The sequence below is a fragment of the Ursus arctos genome, unplaced genomic scaffold (assembly GCF_023065955.2).
Source record: "Ursus arctos isolate Adak ecotype North America unplaced genomic scaffold, UrsArc2.0 scaffold_3, whole genome shotgun sequence".
NCBI lineage: Eukaryota > Metazoa > Chordata > Mammalia > Carnivora > Ursidae > Ursus > Ursus arctos.
In genome coordinates, this window is record NW_026622985.1 from 70,137,942 (window position 1) to 70,161,717 (window position 23,776).

The window sequence follows — 23,776 nt, forward strand, 5'->3', positions numbered from 1 at the left end:
TCTTCATGGCTCTCATACTACTCCTGGGACCAGGGGGGTGGCCCAGGCATATTCTTTCCCAAAGTGATGGCACCAGCACAAAAGAAATTCACAATTGAGGCCTACATTGGAAACTGGCACGCTGTCATTTTTACCTCACTCTATTGGCTACAGCAAGTCACATGGCTGAGCCCAGAATTAAGCAGCAGAGAAATACACACCACCCCCTCTTACTTCAATGTTTAAAAATGCATTCCAGGGGCACCTGGGTGGCTCAGTCGGTTAAGCAACCGACTCTTGATTTCGGCTCAGGTCATGATCTCAGGTTCATGAGATCGAGCTCTGGGTGGGCTCTGTGCTCAGCATGGAGTCTCTCTCTCCCTCTGCCCCTCTCCCCACTTGTGTGCATGCCCCCTCTTTCTCTCTCTCTCTCTAAAAAATAAATAAAATCTTTTTAAAAGATGCAGTCCATCTTTTAAAAGTTTCCTGAATCTAGTTTCTAATTTCTTTCAGTCTAATTTGTCATTTCTTTTAGGTTTTCTTCCATTTCTGTCAGATAGCTTTCAAAAGTTTTTATTTGTTTTTGAGGAGCTTAGATTTGAATTAGTTTCTATTTATCTCACTATTTCTATTTATCTCACTCGGACGTTGGTATATTCTGTCAAATTGAGCACTCCTATCTTGCTTCAGGCCTAGAAAATTACAACCATACAACCTCTTTCTTGTTAGCTCAATTTTATGTTTCTGGAAGTCCTATGCTGGGCCTTCTAATCTCTCCTCCATCTCTCCTCATAATTTTTTTTTACATCACTTCACATTTCTGTGCTATATTCCAACTGATATTTTCCAGAATAGCTCCACTTCACTAATCCTCTCTTTGGCTAGGCCTAATCTGCTATTTAACATTTGTTGAGTTTTTATTTCACTTACTATTTATGTTTTATAACTATGCATTTTCTTTTTCCATATAATTTTGTTTATTTTTTATTACGGTTTTTATTCTTTCTATCTCTTTAAGCTTTTTTACTGGGTTATTATATTTCAGATCATTCTATAATCTTCAGTTCTTGGTGTGCAAACCCTCCTGGTTATTGCAGCTGTTCTGTCTCCCTCATGGAATTCTGCTTTCTTTTTTCCTTTCTTTCTTTCTTTTTTTTTTTCTTTCTTTCTCTCTTTCTCTCTTCCTTTCTTCCTTTCTTTCTTTTAAATTCCCATGTGCTTTGTCTTGTGGGATGATCCTTTCAGAACTGTTCCACTCCTGTTTCTTCCAGAGACCTGAGAGGTTCATGAGTTCTAGTACCAATATCATTGTTAATTTCTTAATTTGGGATTCCTGCACCCAAGAAGTGGTGTAAATTCAGGACTCACACCTGTTGGTGTTAAGTTAGGGTTCCAAGCCCTTGCAGATTTCTTTACTCAATCCATCCCAGGCCTGCCCCAGAGGGCAGAATGTTGGTAGTCCCACTTAATACTAGGGGCAGCCCTTTAAGACTCATGATGATGCAGGAGACTGTCCCAGTGTCTGTCTCACACAAGTCTAGGGCCTCATCTTCTGACTCTGAACTGGTCTCTAGTCCCAACTCTCAAATCTCTGTCTGGCTGTGAAGGTGCTATGAGCCTCCATGGCTTCATCTTCTTACAAATCTGACTTTATGTTCCTTCTTCATTTCTGTTATCAGGGATTTTTACATTATTTCTTTAAAGCTTGGTTACTTACTTTTAAAAATGAACATATTTTCCAGCATTTCCATAACTAGGAGCAAGAAGAAAAGACTTCCACTGCCATCTCCTTTCACCTTGTTGACAGAAGTCTCTGCCTTGATAGTCTATTGCATTTTTACATCTGGTGATCCTATTTACTCTCCCAGTCCCTTTTAGCACTGCGACCTTATACTAAATCCAGCTGATACCTATAGGCCCTATTGTCTCCTAGCCTTCCTTCCTCAGAGTGAATACTACACTCACAAGCACCACTACACAAAAGTCTTCCAGAGCCAATCAACCACCATCCGTTTGGTTAGATTTCCTGGTTGTAGCAGCCCCACCATATTTGAACTTCTATTTCTAAAATCAAGCCAGAGGTTGTGACAGTGCTTGGATGCTAAACAGACTACCCTTGCTTAAGGCCTATCTCTACATCCAGGTTACTTCCTCCTATCTATTCCCCAACCATAAACTGCACCCTGTTGAGTAAAATCACTGTCAGGATATGGAGTAAGCCTCAACAGTTTACCACTGAGCTCATCAAAATCCTGCCATAATACAGTAAAATCCTATTTCAACAAACATCTAACTATACAGAGCCTCTGATTCAACAATTTCCAATCCCAAACCATTGCTAGAGCTCTATTTTGAGAAGGGAAAAGAAGCTTATATTGAGAAAGGAAGTTTATATCAAGGCTTTATTCCAATAATAAATTCCTAGTTATGTGCTAAAGTTACATACATTCATCTTAATCTCTGACCGTACAATGATTATTGACATTCAGAAAAATCAATATCAGACACTGGAAATTCACAGTGGCCAAAGATTAATACACTTTTTATACTTCCCATGACAGTAAAGGTCATGAATACATTTTTAAAAGATTTTCAGTAAGAACTGAAAGTGAACAGTTAATCCTAAATCTAAAAAGTAATTAAACAAAACAGCATAGTACCAGAATTTCCCATCAATTGAGTCATGTCTGTACAATATTTCTATTAAGGTAGAGTATTATTTAATGAAAGTTTTCAGTTTCCTATAGATGTTTCAAAATTAGATTATAAATTTAATTCACCTTGTGAAGACTTGCAGAAAATATTGTCTTTTGACATGGTAACAAAAAAATCAATAATGCCATTTGAAGTTGACTTTTTAAGAATATTTTGACCTACATCATGACAGGTACTATTGAAAAATCTTTGGGATTTGTAAAGAAAAAAATAAGAACAGAAGTAAATAAGTAAATCCTAATAATATTCTTCTTGAATGTCAGGATTTTTAAAAAAGAAAACTTACCTACAGAATAATTAACATGCACAAATAACCTCTCCCTTAGTTTTTTCACCTAGAATTCCTTGGAAACTTTTGCTTACTCATGTGTGGTACAAGTGATTTCAGGTGTCTCCCTCTTGGGAATTTTGTTTTTAAGAAAACTCGCCAAATAACTTTCTAATAAGAAGCCCCTTATGTATGCTATGCCATGTTTTCCATTTGACTATTTTTAAAAAGTTATCCCACAAAATGTTTAGCAACATTTTCTGAGGAAAATCATTTCATAATTAGAACTAAAATGTTTCCAGTAATAAATATAAATACTTCCATATCTCTTACAACCGATCTATGTAATACTAAATTACTATATACAGCTTGAGGTAGCTAAAGATATGATTTGATGCATGGTATAACGAAGCCATGAAATGGGCTCTGTGTTAAAAATAGAGGTCTGTGTTACTCTTAAAGACATGGAAAAGAGAATATTTTCATAATATGGTAATTAATGAAGCATCCGTTATATTATTCCTAACTTCATTAAAATTCAGCTGCCTAACTATTTTAATGTCCAATCTCTCTGGATTAGAAAACATCCAATATAACTCATTCTTACTGTAGATAGACATAACTTATAACATACTTGCAAACCAATGATATTTATGAATCCGAAAAATGTTACAAAAAGTATCCAAACATGCATTGCCTTTAACTAGGATGGGATATTTCTAATACCAACATAGGACTGGATTCGCTAAGGAAGCCCTAGAGGTTGGTCAGGTCTTTCTATCTAGTCAGTTTACTGTGGTACCTTCCATTAATGATAAAGTTCATTGTTTTTTATTAAATTTCTAAGAGTTTAAGTTGCATCAGTGAGAGAGTCCCCCAGTCTTTCAGGCCTATGCTAGCCGAGATGCCATGATTCTTTCCTTAAGTTGAGCATAGAGCTCCTCTTTTTCCTATTCTAATGAATGTTCTCTCCATATATACATTTCTTTAGCTAGACTTTGCACTTTACAATGAGACTTTGGGTTAAAACCAAATTAGTTTTTAAGGGTTTTTTTCTTTCTTCCGTGTTTAAATACAATCAATATTTGAATAGGCAGTACTAAATAATTTTCAACAATTTCACTGATACTGCCTCACTTTAATTTTTCAATATTTTCTGAACTTCCAAATCAAGTGCAAATCAAGAATGGTGATAAAAGAGTTTCTTGGGGCACGTGGGTGGCTCAGTCAGTTAAGCGTCTGCCTTCAGCTCAGGTCATGATCCCAGGGTCCTGGGATCAAGCCCCAAATCAGGCTCCCTGCTCAGCGGGGAGTCTGCTTCTCCCTCTCCATCTCCCTCTGTCCCTCCTACCACTTGTGCTCAATCTCTCTCTCTCTCTGTGTCAGATAAATAAATAAAATCTTAAAGAAATAATAAATTTTTTTAAAAAGCCTGAGTTTCTCAAAAAGAAAACTCCATAAAGATTTTCTTGTCATTTGTGGATAGACATCCTATGAAAATAATTGAAGGGCATTTGATACAGTGACACAGCTCAGGCTTTGGATCCTGACAGACCAGGCCTGAAATCCATACTTACTAACTCTGCAAATTGCTTACCTCTTAGAGTTTCACTTTCCTCATCTATCATAGGGGGACAATAATTAGCAACTCTTAACAATTAAAGAAGATAAGGATATACAAAAAAAGATATGTTCTTCTCTCTTTTAAAAATCTAAGTATTTCCATGCTTTTTGCTTCTTTTTTTTTTTTTTTTAAGATTTTATTTATTTATTCGACAGAGATAGAGACAGCCAGCGAGAGAGGGAACACAAGCAGGGGGAGTGGGAGAGGAAGAAGCAGGCTCACAGTGGAGGAGCCTGATGTGGGGCTCAATCCCATCACGCCGGGATCATGCCCTGAGCCGAAGGCAGATGCTTAACCACTGTGCCACCCAGGCGCCCCCATGCTTTTTGCTTCTGACAAGAAATAATAATTGACATACTATAGAAGATCAGTCTATCTCCTAAAACAATAGCATGCTTCCCATTTGTTCTGGTGAGTTACTTCCTAGCAATAGCAGTCACTGCCAGCAGATGGAGGACAGCTGAACATAAACCAAGGAGAAAGTAGATCTTTATCAGTCTTACCTTAAATTAGTTCTTGTCAGTTAACTAAATGCTGAGCAATTGCTCAGGTCCATGTTGTGCCCTCAAAGATGTGTCTGCACCTCAAAGAACAAACTGGAAATAAAAAGCCAAGGGCTCCAAAGAAGAAGGAAGAAAGACTCAGAAGAATTGTGGTCTGTGCTGATTCTACATTGCCCTCTCTTTGACAGGAATCTACTCTAAGTCACTAACATTCTTCCAGAAGCTAAAGTTCCTTTTCTTTAAAATTCTTAGTTTGCCTGATGTAGGGAATTGCTGTCCTTCATCAGTCTTTAAACCTCAGACCCTGGGCCACTAACTTCCCTGAAGTCTAGAGACACCCAGAAAGTATATAAAAGATTGGCTATCTAAAGCAGATCTTGTCTCAATTTCCGAGTGTCCTCATCAGATGCCTTTACTGCTACACTGACTTTGACCAAATATATCAGCTTAGCCTGTGGCTTTGTCTACTCCTGAAATCTAACCCCAGCCGGCTTCCTGGCCCCTGACTACTGATCTCATGTCAGAGCATCTGTTATGTTCTCACTCAGGTTTCTGTGATTCCTTCATTCTGATCATTCCTGTAAACTTCATGCATAGTCTTGCCTTAACTAGCCCAATCTAGGCTTTTAATCTTACTGTTCCAATCCAGTCATTCCCAGCTCCAAAGTGATAACTTGTCTGCCACAACCCCCCCCCCCAAATACCAGCAATAAAACTGCTGCCCCAGAGCTGCCTGCCTTCTTAAAACTTCTACTGAGAATTTTATAGCTCAGCAGTACTTTTCAAATACCTGTCATCAACCAATGTTGTTAGAAAACCAAATTATAGGAGCATCTGGGTGGCTCAGTCGGTTAAATATCCAACTCTTGATTTTGGCTCAGGTCATGATCTCAGGGTCATAAGATCAAGCCCCGGGCTGGGCTCCATGCTCAGCCATGAGTATGCTTAAGATCCTCTCCCTCTCCTTCTGCCCCTACCCCCACTCACGCATGAACACACTCTCTCTCTTGCTCTCTCTCTATAATAAATAATAAAACTTTAAAAAAGAAAAAGCCTTAAAAATTGTTTAAAATAAAGAAAGAAAACTAAATTATATAAATTGTCCAAAGAATTCCAACTCACAAGCTCTACAAGACAATCCTTAATAAAATCCTATGAATCAGTGATTCTTAGAGGATGATCCACTGTGATCCACTAGTGGGTGGGCAATGAGGATTCTTCTCATGGGACAAAAAAGGACAACAATCCTTCCCGTGGTCTCTTACAGGAGAATAATGTGCACCTCCACAGATTTTCGTTTATTCATATGACCAAGAATCAGTTTAAAAAACCAACATCTTAGCCAGTTTTCCCAGAAAGCAAAGAGAAGCTAAGTACATGTGCAACTGCTTTATTATGGAGTGCAATCCAACAAAGCAGGGGACTTCCAGCAAGAAAATTAGTGAAACCAGCTTCAATTCCTGTGTCTGTTGCTCATACCGTAATAAGGCCGTAATTTATATTCATCTCATCTTCTGCCCCGTTCACTACCCATTCTAGATTCCCTCATTCTTGACCAGCACTTTGGGTGGTCTGGTACTTATGCCTCTTGAGTGGCCCAGAGCTAACCACAGGGTGTTAGCTCCTCCTCATTTCTAGGTCACACTTAAATGGGTACCAGCCAGATCCCATAGTATCTTCTTCCTCACCACCAATAAGGAAGCCCTAGGGCAGAAGGTGAGCAGTGCAGGAGCAGGCATGGAGAGGTGCTGTTGAGTCGTATTCTCTTGAAAATCAGCTGACACCCTTTCCAAACAAGATGGTCACTGTAGTGGCTATGGGGGTGGAACAAGAGACCAAAGTCTCTTGGAGATGAGTGACATCAAAAGGATTTAAAATGGTACAGAAGTGTCCAGTGATGAGGAGAACAAAGGCAAAAGAAATATAGATAAAATCAAATTTTCTTACAACTTGGAACCCATTAATAAAATACCTGAGATGGGTATAGTATGACATTCCTCAAAGAATTCACAACTGCATTGATGTTAATACTTTGCTAGAGGCAAAAAGCAACCTTAGCTTGACAGTAGCCAGGCCTCCAGAGTCCTGTAAATCTTCTTTAACATATGAAAATCCCTTTAGAGGCTTCCTTTATCTCTACCTCCCAACTTTAAAGTATATAATCAATAGCTCCTCACAATCACAGCACGGTTCTTTCTACCTGTCCTGTCCCTGCGCTTTAATAAAAACACCTTTCGGCACTGAAAATGTCTCCAAAATTCTTTGACTGTTTGTTCCTGGTCTTTCTAGCAAGTGAGTTAGTAAGCATTAAATTTTTAAACTTTTGATTCTTAATCTAAAGGCAGCATGTTCACTGAGTTTTTCTTCCCCTTGGGAAGTGGAAATGAGTAGGGTAGATGGTCCACAGGGCCTCTTGCCTTATCTAAGTAGCTGGGGGAGGGGGTGTCAAAAATACTGTGTATTATTGCCTTAGATGACCTTTAAGCTGCTTATAATTTCACTTGTTAACAATCAACTTATTTTTATTTTGACTCTTTTTTTTTTAAGGATTTGAAATGGCTTATAACAAAAAGCAAACCAGTATGACAATATAAAATGGCCTAAGCAAATGAGAAAAATACAAATATGCTAATTGTATGTTTAGCATAATTACAATGACAGAACTGCAAATCTGGCTCAGAGCTGTACAGTTCAGAAAGCATGATAAGTTATATAGCTCTTGTTATCAGAAAGGGGGAAGCATGCTTAGGAGGAGCAAAGTTTTTTCTGGCACTGAAATCTAAAAGAAGTTTCTGATGTGGAGCTTTATAGGGGGAAATTGAGTGATGTAATGGACAATGTCCTCAACAACATTTTTACAGCAAATGCAGAAATTGATTTCATTTTATAATGAGGTAGGGGAAATTATTTTTAAAAACTGGCACTATAATTCCTTTTAGAAAAAAAAAAAAAACTTTTGCCTAGAATAACACTTGAAGTAGAAGCAAAACCTTCTAAGGGTCTGGTGTGGGCTGTGAAGACTTGAGGAACAGGAAAACAGTTCTGCCAAATAGAGGAAAAGGAATTCAGAGGCATATGGATCATTTTGGAAATGAGTGGGTGAAGAGCTAAGGTAGGAAGGGAGATGAGGGAGAGTAAAAGCCACTGAAAAAGCGGAAGGCTCTGTGAAAAAGAGGGAGAGTAAAAGCCACTGAAAAAGTGGAAGGCTCTGTGAACAAGTGATCCCTCATCACCCACCGCCACCCCCAGACCTCAGTAAAGTCTGTTAAATCATAACTGCTTTGGATATCTCAATACATATGTTGAAAAAAATAAGGTCAAAGTTACGGTCAAAATGGCAGTGGGGCAAGATGGTGACAGAATTCAGGAATCTAGAAGCCAAGAAAAAGAGGAAATCAGGAGATTGTAAGCCATCTGGTATTAATGAGAACCGGGGAACAAAAAACAATGCTGAGGGCAGGTCCACAGGCTTTCAATACCAGATGAACAAATTCACTTTGAAATTTCCTTATAAAAGCCAAAAGCCTAATAGTGCCAAAATGATAGACCATCCCTCCTCTGAAGACACTTGACATACTCATTGTGAAAGAGGCAGGTAATTGTCACCCAGCATCCACTTTCCCCTTCTTTTTAGTTATTGAACCTCCCTTTATAGCTGGATATTCGGGGTCCCACCTAGAGCCATTTCCTAACAGACCATTCAGCTGGTTGTTGCTTGTTAAGAAGTAGCCAATGAGACGTAAGCAGGAAGGATATGGACAATTTCCAGACCAGATCTTTATGGGAGGTTACTTGCCCATTTTCTCTAACTTCTTCCATTCTTGAAATCTAGAATACAGATATGGTAGTAGTGAGCCAGCTTTGACCATGAGGATAAGGACAACAGTCTGGTCTAAGAGACAGCCTAGTGGTGATATAGAAGGAACCTATATTTCCTGATGAGGAAATCCTTCCATCATTTTTGTCCCCCAACTCCTTCCCCCAACTACCTACCAACTCAAACTTTTACGTGAGAGAAAAATAAATTCTGTCATGTCTAAGTCACTGTTATTTGGTCTCTGTTAAGGTAGCCAAGTCCATATCTTTTACTTCAAATATATATTCATCTGTTGATACTACTCTACTCTTTGGGTGTAGCCCTTAAAATTATATGGTATAAATATCTTCCAGATGTAGCCAAAATTGTACCTCATCAGTTATAACAATGGTTTGATCACTGATATATTGCAAGCACTTCACTGGAATTATTTTTTTGCTATAACCAACTGTCATACTATTACATGGAATGTTTTGCAGAGTAGGCCATGCTGCCCATTATAGAGCACGGTTCAATGTGCTGCAAATAAGAGGTAAAAAGCGTGTCATAAATGTCATGCTGGCACAAAGAGCCTACACTTATTGAACATGCCAAAACTTTCCCTCATAAGTATGGGAGAGAAGGCAGTCAGAGCAGTAACAGCTCTATTCATATATACAGTGAACAAAGGAGACAGTTTTACAGATTCTGTGATACAGTGTTAATCTCAAGCAGTGATTATATTTCAATTATTGCTGACTTTTTTAGACCAGTAAGTCAGTTAGAAACTGGATTTGACTTTATGCAACAAAAAACCAGTTGCTGTGGTTTAACCACATACAGGATTATTGATATTATGTTTCAAGAAATCTTGAGTAAGTTGTATAGAACTGCCTACTATATAATATAGTGACTCCACAAGGCCATCAAGGACTCAGTCTTCCAAGCTTTCCTCCCAACAATCCTTAACATGTTGCTTTCTTCCATGTGATTACCTCTGCTGAATCACAGGCTGTTGCAGCACAGACATCACATTCACAATCCAGGCACAAAGATAGGGAAAGAATAAAGAACAAAAGAAAATGCTGTTTTTCCTCTCAAAGTGTTTTCCTACAGTTAGTACCTAATAACTTCTATTTTTAGTGAGTTAGTCAGAACCATGTCTCATGGCAATCCTTAGATGCAAGGGAATCCAGGGAAGTGAGAATGTTCACCTGGGCTTATTGCTGACATACACAAATTCAAAGATCTTTTAGGAAGAAAGAGTGGATACCGCGTCAGCAGCCTTCCCTGTCTACCACATACTGCCACTAAAAATTCTGCTACTCAACCACACATCATGAGCTCAAAACCACTGGAATATAAGATTCCAAACACTTCTCAAACACTCATTAATCTATTCTATCTATTACTACTTTTCAGGATATTTTGTCAATTTTTCATAGGAAGAGTGCTACTGGTCATTATCTTAACTATTTTTCTTTCTGTTTATTGTGTCATTATTAGCTGGAAAATGTTTAATACTGGAGATGAGATCAAGAATACTTAAAGATGGCCACAATTTTTTTTTACATTCATGAGGTCAGATTCATGAGTTTATGCTCCTTTGTTTGACTCTGAGTGGGCTCTGTAACTGCCTGACCAAGAGAACAAGACAAAAATGATGTTGTGCCAGTTTCCAGGCCTAGGCCTTAAGAGAGTGGAAGCTTCCTCTTCCTGTCTTTTCAAATATACACTCTTGGGAATTAGTCACCATGTTGGAAGAAAGCTCAAGCAGCATCCTGGAGAGGCCAACAGGGAAATGAACCAAGGCTACTAGCTTATAGCCCTGGCTGACCTTCCAGCTCAGAGCTGGCACCAACTTGCCTGGCATTTTAGTGAGCCATTTTTACAAGTAGATTCTCCAACTTTAACTGAGCTGTCTAACTAATGCCTCAATGAGCAGAAATGTGCTGTCCCTCTGAAAGTGTTAGATGTGTGAGCAAAATAATGTTCTGTTTTTAAGCCATTAAGTTTTAGGGTGGCTTGTTACACAGCAATAGATTACTTTCTGTGAAAGAAATTAATGATGCCTTAATGAAATGTAAATACATAGCCTCCCACCTCGTTTATCTGCAGTTTAGCTTTCTGTGGTTTCAGTTACCTGTGGTCAACAGTGGCCTGGAAACAGATGGTCCTCCTAACGTATTGACAAAAGATCAGTAATAGCCTAACACTATGTCACAATGTCTACATCAGTCACCTTATTATATCCCAACACATATGCATTTTATCATTTCACATCATCACACTGAAGGATGAGTACAGTACAATAAGTCATCTTGAGAGAGAGAGAGACCACAGTCACATAACTTGATTACAGTATATTGTTATAATTGTTCTATTTTGTTATTTGATATTGTTGTTAATCTCTTACTTTGCCTAATTTACAAATTAAAATTTATCATAGGTATGTATGTAGGAAAAAATGTATACATAGAGTTCAGTGTTGTCAGCAGTTTTAGGTAATTTCTCATGTAATATCTTTCTTTAATTCATGCGACATCCACTGGGGGTCTTAGAACATATCTTCCGTGAATAAGGGAGTACAGATATAAAGATAAATTTCTAGTAATCAAATACTGTAAAGAATATAAATATCATCATGAACATGTCACTTGCATTTATTTAGTATAATAAACCAGAAAGGTATTTATACTACTACTTGGCTTTTTTACTTCATTCTGTTTTATGCACAGAGCCATTGACATAAATATTTGGTCAAAAAATTTAAGATAAATTCTCCATTTACATGGAAGCAAAACGTACTTAAGACACAAATGAAAACTATACCTGAAAAGCATCTGATATAGTAGTATCAACTTCCTGAATTCTGAATAAATTGTGAACTCTGAAGGAATTTAGAATGGAGATCACCTATTTTTTCAAACAATGTACAGCTAGCTCTGTTGGGTTTTAACCTTTAAAAGAACCAGTTATTGTCACTGAGCCACTCATATGTTAAACACAAGAATGAGATAGAGTAGGAGGGCATGCAGTGGTCAGCCAGGATGGTTTATCTATCTAATATATCAGAGCTGTCTAATTTTAATTAAAATATTTTCCTTTCAGTTTTACTACTTTTATAATGTTTGGGGCTTTCAGAGGATGAAGTCATTTCAAAGTAGAGCTCCTTAGTCTGTTTGGAAGCACAACTAAAAAAATTTTCTGTATGCATTTAGGATGAGGAGTGATATCCCCAAATTAAAACTTTTTAATGAATTCAAAACATAAATAAAAATTACAGTTGATTTTTCAATAAGACCTGATCCATGAGTGGGTAATTTTGGTGTAAAATCTGAAAATTGAATCACTTTTTTCCCTCTTGCTTTCTGAAAAGACAGGTATAAGTTAGGATATAATCAGTGGCTTATAACCAAGATTAATTATGTCTTAAACACATTCACTTATGGGAATTCTAATGTGAGCTATTCAGGGATCCAAGCTCCTTTTGTCTTGTTGTTCCTCCATCTTTAGGTTTTCTTCACCCACATGTCTAAGGTGGCTTGTCACCACATCTACATTCCAAGCAGCAGTATAAAAGAATGGAGAAAGAAAGGCACACCTTCCTTTTAAGGATACAAACTAGAAGTTTCACAGATCAATTTTGCCCATATCCCACTGTCTGGAACTTAGTTATCACAGGCTGCATCCAGTTGTAAGAAAGGTAGGCAATACATAAACTCTATTTGGAATAGCCATGTGCCCAGAAAAAAGTAGGCATTCTATTGCTATGGGAAAGAATAGTAGATTAGCTGTTGGGGAACAACTAGAGTGCCTACCAGGTGCACCCAATCAAGAGCAAGAATGAATCTTCTGGCTAACATTTTACTTTTCATGAGATCTTTGATTTAAATGTGCTGCCTGAATGAACACCAGACAAATGCTCTACCTAAACCTCTCTGACCAAAATTTCATAAAGAATTCTTCACTATAAAAAGAGGTGATGCATCTTTAAGTCATCTTTATGTACTAGCCATAAAATACTATAATAAATTAAAGAAACCAGAAGTCATTGATTCAGACACAGCTAATAGATATTCAGAGCACTTTTATCTTTGCTAAGCAACAATTTCTAGAGTGCTCTACATGTTTGCTTTTTATATAATTTTAACTCATGTAATATCTTTCAGCAGACAATTTCAAGAAGCTTTTATAAACATTAATTAACTGAACTTCACAACACTCTCAAGAACTGAGTATTAATACATCCATTTACATGGCAGGAAGCCAGATAAACATTACAATCAAGCAATATGGAGCTTACTTGGTTTCAGCCATGTAAGGACATCAAACAGGCAGCACTGGAAATTCAATGTTAAACTGAAAAGTGGGTATTTAGTGACTTGTACACTGGCAAATGAATATTATACTATATTCAACACAAGCAAAGCCATGTTACTAAAACAAACATGAAAAGAAGCCCTTTATTTTGAAATGCTACTTCAATTTGAAATGTGACTGATGTGTAATCTTCTATCTATAAATCCAAATATAAAAATAAAATTGGAAAGATTCTCATCAGATAGACTTTTAGCACCAAGCTTGATGCAATTCGTTTCTACATTAAATTTGAAAAAACAGTGACTAAAAAAAGAGTTATTCAATTCACATGTCAGAAAAGGATAGCACATATCAGATTTCTTTGAATGAAATAAATTATATATGCATATATATTATGTATACTTTCTGAACTTAGAGTTGTCGTGCTGAATAAATAATAAAAATGATGGTTAGAACTAACTTCTTTGGTATGACATAAAACATCCTGAAAGTATTTAAAATCCCAAGGTTTTTCACATTGTTGTTATTCATTGGAGAAATTCATTATATGCATTCCATATGTTCAAAGGAATTTTCCAAATACTGAAGGAGATATAACCATAGTCCTTAACAGAGACAAATAAACTTATTTCACACACAAAAAAATTTAACATTACACTTATTTCTGGCCATCTAATCTATGCCTGAAAAAAAAAAAAAGAGCTCCTAGTCTGAGTTTAATGGAAGCTAAAATATGGAAATAAAGGCAAGAGTGTTGTTTTTTTCATAGGACTAGAAAAATGTCCAGAGCAAGATTTACAGACCACAAACAGCAGGAGGACTAATGAAATATGAACCAATGACTTTTAGCTCAAACTTCCATCAGTAATCTTTCCAAAAAGCTCCTTAAATAGATTTTTTTAACCCTTCAAATAAGGTCAATCTAAAGTTTAGACATAGGAAAATATCCTGTTAGGTCTTTTGAAGCCACTGGTTTTCTAAATCACGAGAAAGTTAAAATAAATGTTTGGAAAATTTCTCCTAGGACATTTATCCTGGCTAGGCTAATAAAAGAGGGAAAATCGGCTACCATTCCACCTGGCTTGCCCTTTCTTGTGGACTGACACACTCAAAACATTAGAGAAAATTTTAAGCCAGGTAACTAATGAAAGCCATTTCAAAACTAATAGTCTAACTTTATGGGTTATTTTGTTTGGTTGGGGGGGGGCATACTTTTCCAAAGGAATAACAAATTTAACTTTAATGACTTACCCAGGGAAAAGAATCCTGGTCATCAAAACCTGATAAATATGGAAAGTCTCTGTTAATAATAAAGGTGAAATAGAAAAGATGACAGACATTTATGATAGAATGGGAAATAGCTCTATACATGGATATAACTCTTTTTAAGAAGGATATATATACATGTTTTCTTATATACATTAGGAAGGTTTTGTTAATTTTTTTGACCACAGACTTTTCCTACAGTTGTATTTTATGAAATTCATTTCAACAACAGTTACTGAGAGTCTCCTACTGAGTATAGCAGGAGATATGCAGATGAGCAAGACAGTTTCTTCCCACAGGAAGCTTACAATGTAAAAGGCAGATAGGAAGGTGTATTTCCAAGAAGAATAAAATAAGTATCATTAGAAAGGTACAAATAACGTGTTATGAACTTTAATGGAGAAAATAGTTGAGTCTCTTGGGAGAATCAGGAAAGGCTGCTTGAGCAAGAAAATACTCAATATGGGCCTTGGTGCATGAGCAGGTATTTGGCAATTGGAGTCTGGTGATATGGTCACATGAGGAAGGGAGGGCGGTAGCGGTGGAAGGATTCCAGGTAACAGAAACAAAAGACATAGGCCAGGTAAAAATCTAAAACATATTGAGTAGTATACAGAATGTAGAGAGCCAAGTAATAGAATATAAATTTGAATAGACAGGTCAGGTAAATACTGTTCTTTGTTTAGCTTATAATAGGTGCATTAAAAATGTTGGGTACAAACTCCTGAGATTGGATTTGATTTTAAGAACTTGCTCCATATAGCTTTATTACTAAAAGTACTCATTCAACGCTTGTGATAGCTATGCCATATAATTGTACATTAAATGCTCCAAATGCTTTACTAATTTGAAATGATCATAACTATATTAAAACCTCACTTATATTCATCAAACAAAAACGACATTCGCTGGGTAGCATCTGTGACCTTTCTCTCTTTGAATATGACAAACATAAGCAACTATAAATGATACGTATGGGTCTCTTCTAACCAACTCTTCTCCCAGAGATGCTGAATGAATACCAGTATTAAAAGATTCAAATTTCACTTCCTCTCTGTGTCCCTGGCCTTCTTATAACAGGGGTAGTAATTAGTATTGAAATTATTCAATGCAAGATGAGCTTTTAGAGCCAAATGTAATATGAAAGATTACATGTACCTAATTTCTTGTTTTATATCCAGGAAATAAAAATCCGTAGGTTAAGTGACCCACTCAAAGTTTTCAGAGCTAAAGATGAAATAGATCATATTCAGAGCAAGGGAGAAAAATTACTCAATTTACCAAAAAGGTTATTTCTTCTTTCTACTGATTTGTCAAAGATCATTTACTAAATTAAGACCTCCTGACTTATTTAGAATGATTAGGACAAATATATTTGAGATGTTTCCCTCACTTACTTTTCTTTGTGCACATCGGCCTCTTTGTTGATCTTCAAAGATGCTAAGATACCTGACATGGGCTACTTTATATATATATATGTGTATATTTCATGTAGATATGAAAAAATTAGAAGACAAATCCTGCAAGTTTAGCATCTCCATTCTGGAGTCCCACAAGAGAGAGCAGAGAAAATGAATAGGAGGGGAAAAAATCAGATTTAAAGTAGTATCAAACTTTTCAAGAACAAGAGGGGGGCTAGAAGATAACAGATCTTTGTCTTTCAACCTATAATTCTATATTCACACAGACCATCAATGAAGTAATAAGGGTAAAATAAAAACACATTTAGACTTACAGGGTCTCAAAAATTCTCATCACATGTACCCTTTTTTAGGGAGCTACAGGAGGAAGTATTATACCAAAAATGAAATAGTAAACTGAGAAAAACGAAAACAGAGGACCTAAGAAAACAGGAGAGAGGTGATGAAAATGCCAGTTATCCAGTTTCTGACCTCTTGGCTCACACCTCAGATGTGGCCTGGCCTAATCCCTCAGTCCTGACTCCTAGTGCTGCTTAATTTTCACCTTCGTCTTTCCCTTCTCAACCTTAATTCAGATAGCCTGACTTTGTTACTGTCACTATCACAGGTAAACAAGTAAATCTTTCATTTGAGCTGTCCTGTCCTGTAAGACCTTATGCTGCATCCAATCCCTCAGGGGTAGGCTTCTGTTGGAGATCCTTCAGCCCAGTGACAAGTCCCAGATAAGACTCATGGGACTTGACTCATATGACCGTGAAAGGATTTGCAGTAATTGTGGGTAGCTCCCCTCCAGAAGGGTTATGCAGTGTTTCAAAAACCAAGCCTTTGCTACATGTTTTAGAATACTGCCAAAATTAGGGATCCTTCCTGGGCCTGGTTTCATATTACTTCTTTTAATTATAGTGACAAAGCAATTTCAAGACCCCAAGAGACAAAACACAGGCTGATGTGGCCTTGTCTATCTGAGCAGCCCAGGAGCCCTTGCATGCACGTCTCATTTGGTCTTAGGGTAGCAAGAGAGCTTCTCACCACCTACAGCCAAGGGCCATGACCATGATCAACAGGTGTTTCCAAGGACACAGTATACTGTGAGTCCTGGGTGACATCCAGGCACAACTTTCCTCCTCCGGGCCCAAGGCTTTTTGGTGCCCTCCAATCACATGGTTTACCTCATTTGTCGCAGGTTTAGTGGACACATCCAATCCCAACTTTTTTGCCTCATTTGAGGCACTAAGTAGTGGCTTTACAAATATCTAATATCTAACAGGAAATAACTAGCAAGCATGTTATCTGGACAAAGGGAAAATTGTCACAAGAATTTTGCATATATTTCACGACTCTCTCTTTGTGTAGTATGTATACTATATCCTTTGGGAAGGACACATCATCTCAGCGTGACTTCCTTAAGAATAATAGACACTGTCACAGTTTGCTAATCCTGTTTGTTTCCCAGGAGAAGAGAAAAATTACAAATTACACAGCATGGGTCGAGGGTCATCAGACCCGTAAAGTGGGTTGCACATGAAGGCTCTGCACCCAGAGCACAATCTCCAACTCCTCCTATACCTGCAGAGTGGTATACAGAAGACACAGTACAATTTCCAGACTCACTTTTGAACTTTTAAAATTTTGTAAATACATAGATATCAAAGACTTCAGGCAAACGGATTGAAAGGGTGTTATTTCTGAGGCCTTGTCTAACCAAGCAAATGTAAAGTTGGGTTATCCTGCATTTGTAGCAAAGCAGCCCCTTTGAATATAGAACACCCTAAGAGATATAAGACCTCCTACCTCCCCCTGTCCTCAGTGACAGCTTTTCTCATTTTCTTTGCCTTAATGCTTTGCTACAAGTAGGAGACAGAAACACACACCACACTAATATATCATTGGGTTGTGTTGCAAACAAAAAAAGCTAATTGTAATACAGTGAGAGATGTGCTAACCTAGGAGCATGAAGTACCACTAGAAAACAAATGAAGCAACCTGTCAGCCTGTCCAGGGTGTGGGACAGGGTGGGGTAGGAGAAGCCCAGTCATGGAAGGCTTCCAAAATTAGGTTGGGACCTTAAGGGAAGAGTCAAATTTTGCCTTGCAACTATAAGAAAGAAAGCTATTCCCACGGAAGGAATAAACAATGGCAATACCATTGCCTTTGCTGGCCAGGCTGCCAAAACTGCCCTTTTTAAAACCATCGTCTTCTTGAAGTCTTCTTGGAGTAAGAGACACCCATGTTTCCTTTGCTGGCTTTAGAAGAAAGACCCCCCCCCCAAAAAAAAAACAAACAAGAAAGTATTCCCCAGAGCATACACCTTTCTAGGTCAAGTCTCATTTCCCAATGCTGACAACAAAGTCTTCGTTATCATCCTTCGAGTTGAACTCCACCATCTTTCCAGGGCAGCAGTGGTCCGAGAAGAGCAACTCAAACGCTTACTCTGGAGTTCTAGACAGTACCTCCCACTTGTTTCTGTTCCTGACCTGCTCATGACAGGTTCCTCATTGAGCCAATGGCATCAGGAAACTGTTCCACAGCTAGTCTTTCAACAAGAGCCTACATCCCACACATTTCACCCCAAGAATGGCTCCACCTGCCAGTGGGAGGAAAACCTCTTATCCTGCCACAATCTGCCCTGGTCTTCTCTCCAAGGCACTTGAGATCTTTTATGCCTGGTTTTCTCTGCCCCAAATAGTTCTAGAACACTAGAGTTTATTAAAATGTTCACATACAAGTAATAATAATGATTTCTTTCAACAGCATAAAAACCACATAGTGAATTTTCTTGAAATTCCTCTTAACTATCGTGACAATTTCTCCCATTTGGACACATTAAGATCATCATTCCGTACCAGTAATCACTATCAGGAAGTCAGGAGGAAAAATACTCTCAAAATAAAAACAATTTCAAGTGATAAAAGTTTTGAGCATAAAATGTAGGGTTTTTAAGGAGCTCTGTCTGAAAATACACTTTGGTGATAACTTTTAAAAATTCAATCAGAGAAGCAGAACCACTAGGAGTGATATAGAAGAAATAGTTTATGATATAACTTAGTACTTACACAATGGTGGGAAGAGCTGGGAAGATAAAGATCCGAAAACTGTTGTTGAAGGCAATGGGAAAGTTCCAAATGAGTCAGAACTTGCAGGGAGCTCTGGAAGCCAGCATGTGGGACCATGAAGTCTATGGAAGGTTGTTGGCTTTTCATGGATGCCACCTCTGTGAGTTGTCAGCAAGTGTCTGATGGAAATCTGGAATCACCTTTGGTAAGGCTAGCAACAGGAAGGAGGGAAGAGCAAACAAATGCACCCAGAAGCATCCTGTATCCAATAACCTTCAGAATATAATAACGGCTGCTTCTCTTCTGCCTCCCAGAACACACACAGCTTTCCTGTGGACCAACTCCAATCTGAAATTACATGGAGAAGGAGAATCTGAAAAACATAGCTCTCAACATGACAAGTAGACAATAATCTGGCATACTGGTCTTTTGACTTAACTACCAGACCTCCAATAACTCACTGTGTGGGCATATGTAAAAAATTCCACCTCAAATTCAGTAAGTTCAAGATAAATGCATCACTTCCATTAAACAACCAAAACCAAATAAAACAAAAAGCAACCTTTCTGAGTATCACTCAATTTCTATCACCTCTAAGTGGTCCTATACGTTCCATACCCTAGACATCTATCAAACTTTCCTCCTTGTTCTGCATCCAGGCAGTCCCTGCCTTATGACATTGCTCGCCTGCGTTAAAGAAATAGTGTTCCCTTGTGCCATCCTGCCTCTGATCTAATGCTGCTCCAAACCCTCCATTAAACCAGAGTGATCTTTCTAAAATGTAAAATTCTAATTATTTTACTTAAAACGCTATCACCTTATCACCTATCATACAGATTTTCTTTTTCGGTGTAGTAGACTGAATCCCTCATATTCTGATCCTCATCTACTTTGTTAGCTTAAATTTCCTGCCCTACCCCCAAATACATTGTTCCCCCAACTGTTCTGAACTACTTATAGAACACTAAATATAAAATTATTTCATGCCTCTGTGCTTGCTCCCTCTGCTAAGAATTCATTTCCTCACCTTAGTCCCCTTGCAAATATAGTTGTCTGGCAAACTCCTGCTCATCCGTTCAGATACCACTCAAATGTGGCCTCCCTTGTGGTGTCTTCTGTTTCCTCACCTCCTCCTGATTCCCAAAGTTAGTCTGTGACACTCTCCTAACAGTGTTCAGCACTTGCCTCATTGTACTGGGTTTGCTGATTTACATGTTGGTTTTTCATGCTGGACTATGAACAAAAATTACCTCTCATTCATCTTTGTAGCCTCAGACACTAACACTTCCCTGGCACATGGTAGGGGCTCAATAAACATTTGGTTAAGAAATTAATTGATGGATTACAAGACCTGACATGTTTAAATATTTTATTCCATATTTATAACTGCTTCCATACAAATTATGATTCCCATTTAATATAGGTTTATATTTATAAAGAACTGATTAATTTGGAGGTAATTCAATAAATGTAGATGGCCAAATATTGAAATTCAGTCTTAATCTTGAAACGGCCCTAAATCCTATGACCTTATTGACCAGATTAATAAGAACTCAATTTCTAAATCTCAATTTCACCAGTGCTGTTTAAACATGGTCTTGACCTGCCATTGGAACATAGAACAACAAAGGAAACATCTGGTTTTTCTTAACTTTGGGGTGACAAATCCATTTGTTAACAGTAGCAATGGGAGAGCCAGCAGTACTTGATAACAGCTCTAACATGGAGAGCCTGGGCCAAAACAGATGGCCCAGTCACTTCAGAGAAAGCTCTAAAAAGATGTCTTTTCTAATTCAGGTTACACACTCCTTGAAAGTTCCTTCAACATAAGCATAAAGTTTGCAGATGATTTTATTGGCTCTGACAGTCCTGTCAGAGGTTAGTTTGCAATTGCCTCTTGGGGACAGTTTGGTTGGATTTTTTCAAAGTAAGTAAAGGCAGGAATGTTTATAGTAGACCAACTGGAAGTCCAAAACATTTTGCATCACCACTGACTTTCTGAACATGACCCTTGACTGGTCACAATTTGTCAGCCATCTTAGTTTTTTAAACTGTTCATGGGCAAACCAAGGTTAATCCAGAGTTACTGCCACTTCTTCTGTGTACATATATCAATAGTAATTATGTTTAAACACTGAAGTTGTTAGACAAAACGCTGAAATCTGGCCAATACAAAAGTGTTGGAACCATCTTTGTTATACTCAGAATACATTAGTTACCTGTAATAGTTACAGTGATTCTAATCAAACCATTCAATTTTCAATGCCGCTAAGACCTATATTCCCTCTTAAACTGTTAAGTTTTGTAGCCATTTCTAAAGTGCCTAATTTACTTTTGGATTCACCAAATATACCATCTTTAAGTTGATTATTAAATCAACCAATCATTGAAATAGAAAAAAGAGTTTTACCCTATTTGGATATAATACAACAAGACAATAGTTAATAAGAACAATACATTGGAGTACTTTCTCTCTAATCTAATGTCCCTTTGTGTACAATACAAGTAGTAAATTGTTTGGTATATTTGCTCTAAATGGACTGGTTCCAGTAAAATTTTGTTTGATACTTAATGTTTTAAAATCATTTCATTAGACTTTGGAACTGTTTTTATAGCTGAAGAAACTGATGCACAGGGGTTGAGTGCCAAAGCAATCATCTTGTGGTAAAATCTAGAATTGTAGTAATTGCACAAACACATATACTCACATACACATTTTTAAAGGGCTATCCACAAAGAAATGTTGATCAATGAAAGAAAAGTGTTTATTTTTTTAGTGCATTATTTCCTAAGCAGGGCTAATCCATTTCTATTACGCCAAACAGTTTAAATGGAAAGGAAATGGATAAGCTAGTTAAGAAATAATGTTATACTATGCTATATAAAAATGAAAGATTTTCTTTACCAAAATGCCTTTTTTTAAAAACCAATTTACCATAAGGTAAAAGAAAAGGGAAAAAAGAAAGAAAAATGAACAAACTCAGGGAGGAAAGTATTGATAGCAGAAAGAATTGTAAGAGCCTTCTGGGACTTTCTAAGTCTTTGCCTTTATTTTTCATCTTTGGAGAAGACAGTGACACTCCAAAATACCTTTTAAGACTCCTGACTCTACCATCCGCTGCTTCTCTTTCTCACATTCCTGATGTTCCCAAAGGAGGGCTGAAGAGTTGTGAAAAGAGAGACATTGAGGAAAGAGCATTACAGTTCCTTTTCACACTCGGGAGGTCTCAGTCCTGTGCCTACAGCCCAGACCCTAGGCCACCTGACTGCTCGGGATCCTTGCTTCACCCAACCTGTGCAATGCTTTACAGAAGGACAACATAGGTGGTACAAGCACCTTTCTTCTGCATGGCAATATCCAGTCCTCACGGGTCAAGATAACAGAGGGGTGGCCATGCCTTAAGGTGCAGCTGACTTTGTGTACAGAGAAGAAAGGAAAATAAGCTTTAAGTTCTGCAGTTCCATGTTAAATGATTACATCATTCACCAGAGGACCAGGGACAATTTATAATAGTTGCAATGGGAAGTGCAAGAGTTCTGCAAAGAGAGACTTAGGTCAGTGGTATGACCCTAGATGAGTTACCTGATCTCTCTGAGTCTCATTTCCCTGGATGTAATCTGAGAAGGATGATTCCTATCCCGGAGTTTTGTTATGAGGACATAAGTAGAACTCAAACACGTGACTGATTGGTAGACATTTAATAAATGAGAACTAAATACATTATGCCCTTGCCTGATTTTAGGAGAGAGGCAATAAGCTGGATGTGAAAATGAGCCAAATCACTAATAAAACTGCAGCACCCAGTTGGAGATGGCAACTTTTTTTAAACTTTTCTGTGTCCAGTTTCATAGGCTTCTGAGTAAAATCATACTTATAGCTTCAAGAGCCTAGCAGTCATGTACTTGTCCTCAATATTGAATATGCTTAGTCATATTCTTAGATAACTTAACATTGCATGTTTTATTTTTAGAGAGCCCCGCCACAAACAAATGACCAATACAAATTAACAAGAAAGCAGTTAATATTGAAAGTGCCCTGTTCTAACCCTTCATATCTGGCTTTCCTTTCTTTAAGGCAAGGTTTCCCAAAGTGTGTTCCCTATTATTAATTTTACAGAAGATTGTTACTGAAGATGTTAAGAAGAAAAAAGCATGTTTTTATTTTTGTTTTGTTCTGTTGTGGTTTTCCATGTGAATTTTCAAAATCTTCAAAATTCTATTGTATATGAGGTACTCTAAAAGGTAAGAGGAGTCCTACAACCCCAAATTGTATTTGCCCACAAAAATGAGTTGAGGAACTGTCACCTGCATTCTTTTTGTCCTTTTGTGGAGACATTTTCCATAGGCACAATAATAGGGGCAATGGGGCTGGGGAAGGAGGGAGAGCAGAGAGCGCGAATCCAAAAATTAATACTCTAAAACAGGAGTCACAAATCCTAATGCCTACAGGAGAAAAGTGACATCAAGATCAGAGGTAGGCTGGATGCATTACAAGAGAAAATGGTAAGATGATGGCAAACTGCAGAACGTATGTTCTGTCTACCACAATTCAAACTACAAAAATATTCTGTGGGCCTGTTACATGTTTCTGGTTCCTGCCCTCCACAGCTTGCCAGCGTGAAGCCCCTGTTCTAAGAAGATAGCTTTCATTTTTGTTTAAATACAGTACCAGTTAATAAACTTAAAGAGTACCTTTTAAGATTCAAATTTTAACATTTTCAAGGGAGAACAGAAAGGGTGTGACATATTTAGAGCAGGACAGCACCCCCTTCCTCTTAGTCTTGACCATGGCTACCATTAGGCCCATCCCAGGGTTAAGAGATGGGGT

General features: G+C 37.6%; 1 protein-coding gene across 1 annotated transcript in view; it reads right to left on the bottom strand.

Moving 5' to 3' along the window:
• TFEC (transcription factor EC) overlaps nt 1-23,776 on the bottom strand; it is a 623,128-nt gene that overhangs the window by 596,386 nt on the left and 2,966 nt on the right. Inside the window, exon 2 of the mRNA XM_057304253.1 lies at nt 18,949-19,296. The gene's annotated coding sequence lies outside the window, so the exon portion shown is untranslated. The remainder of the gene's footprint in view (nt 1-18,948; nt 19,297-23,776) is intronic.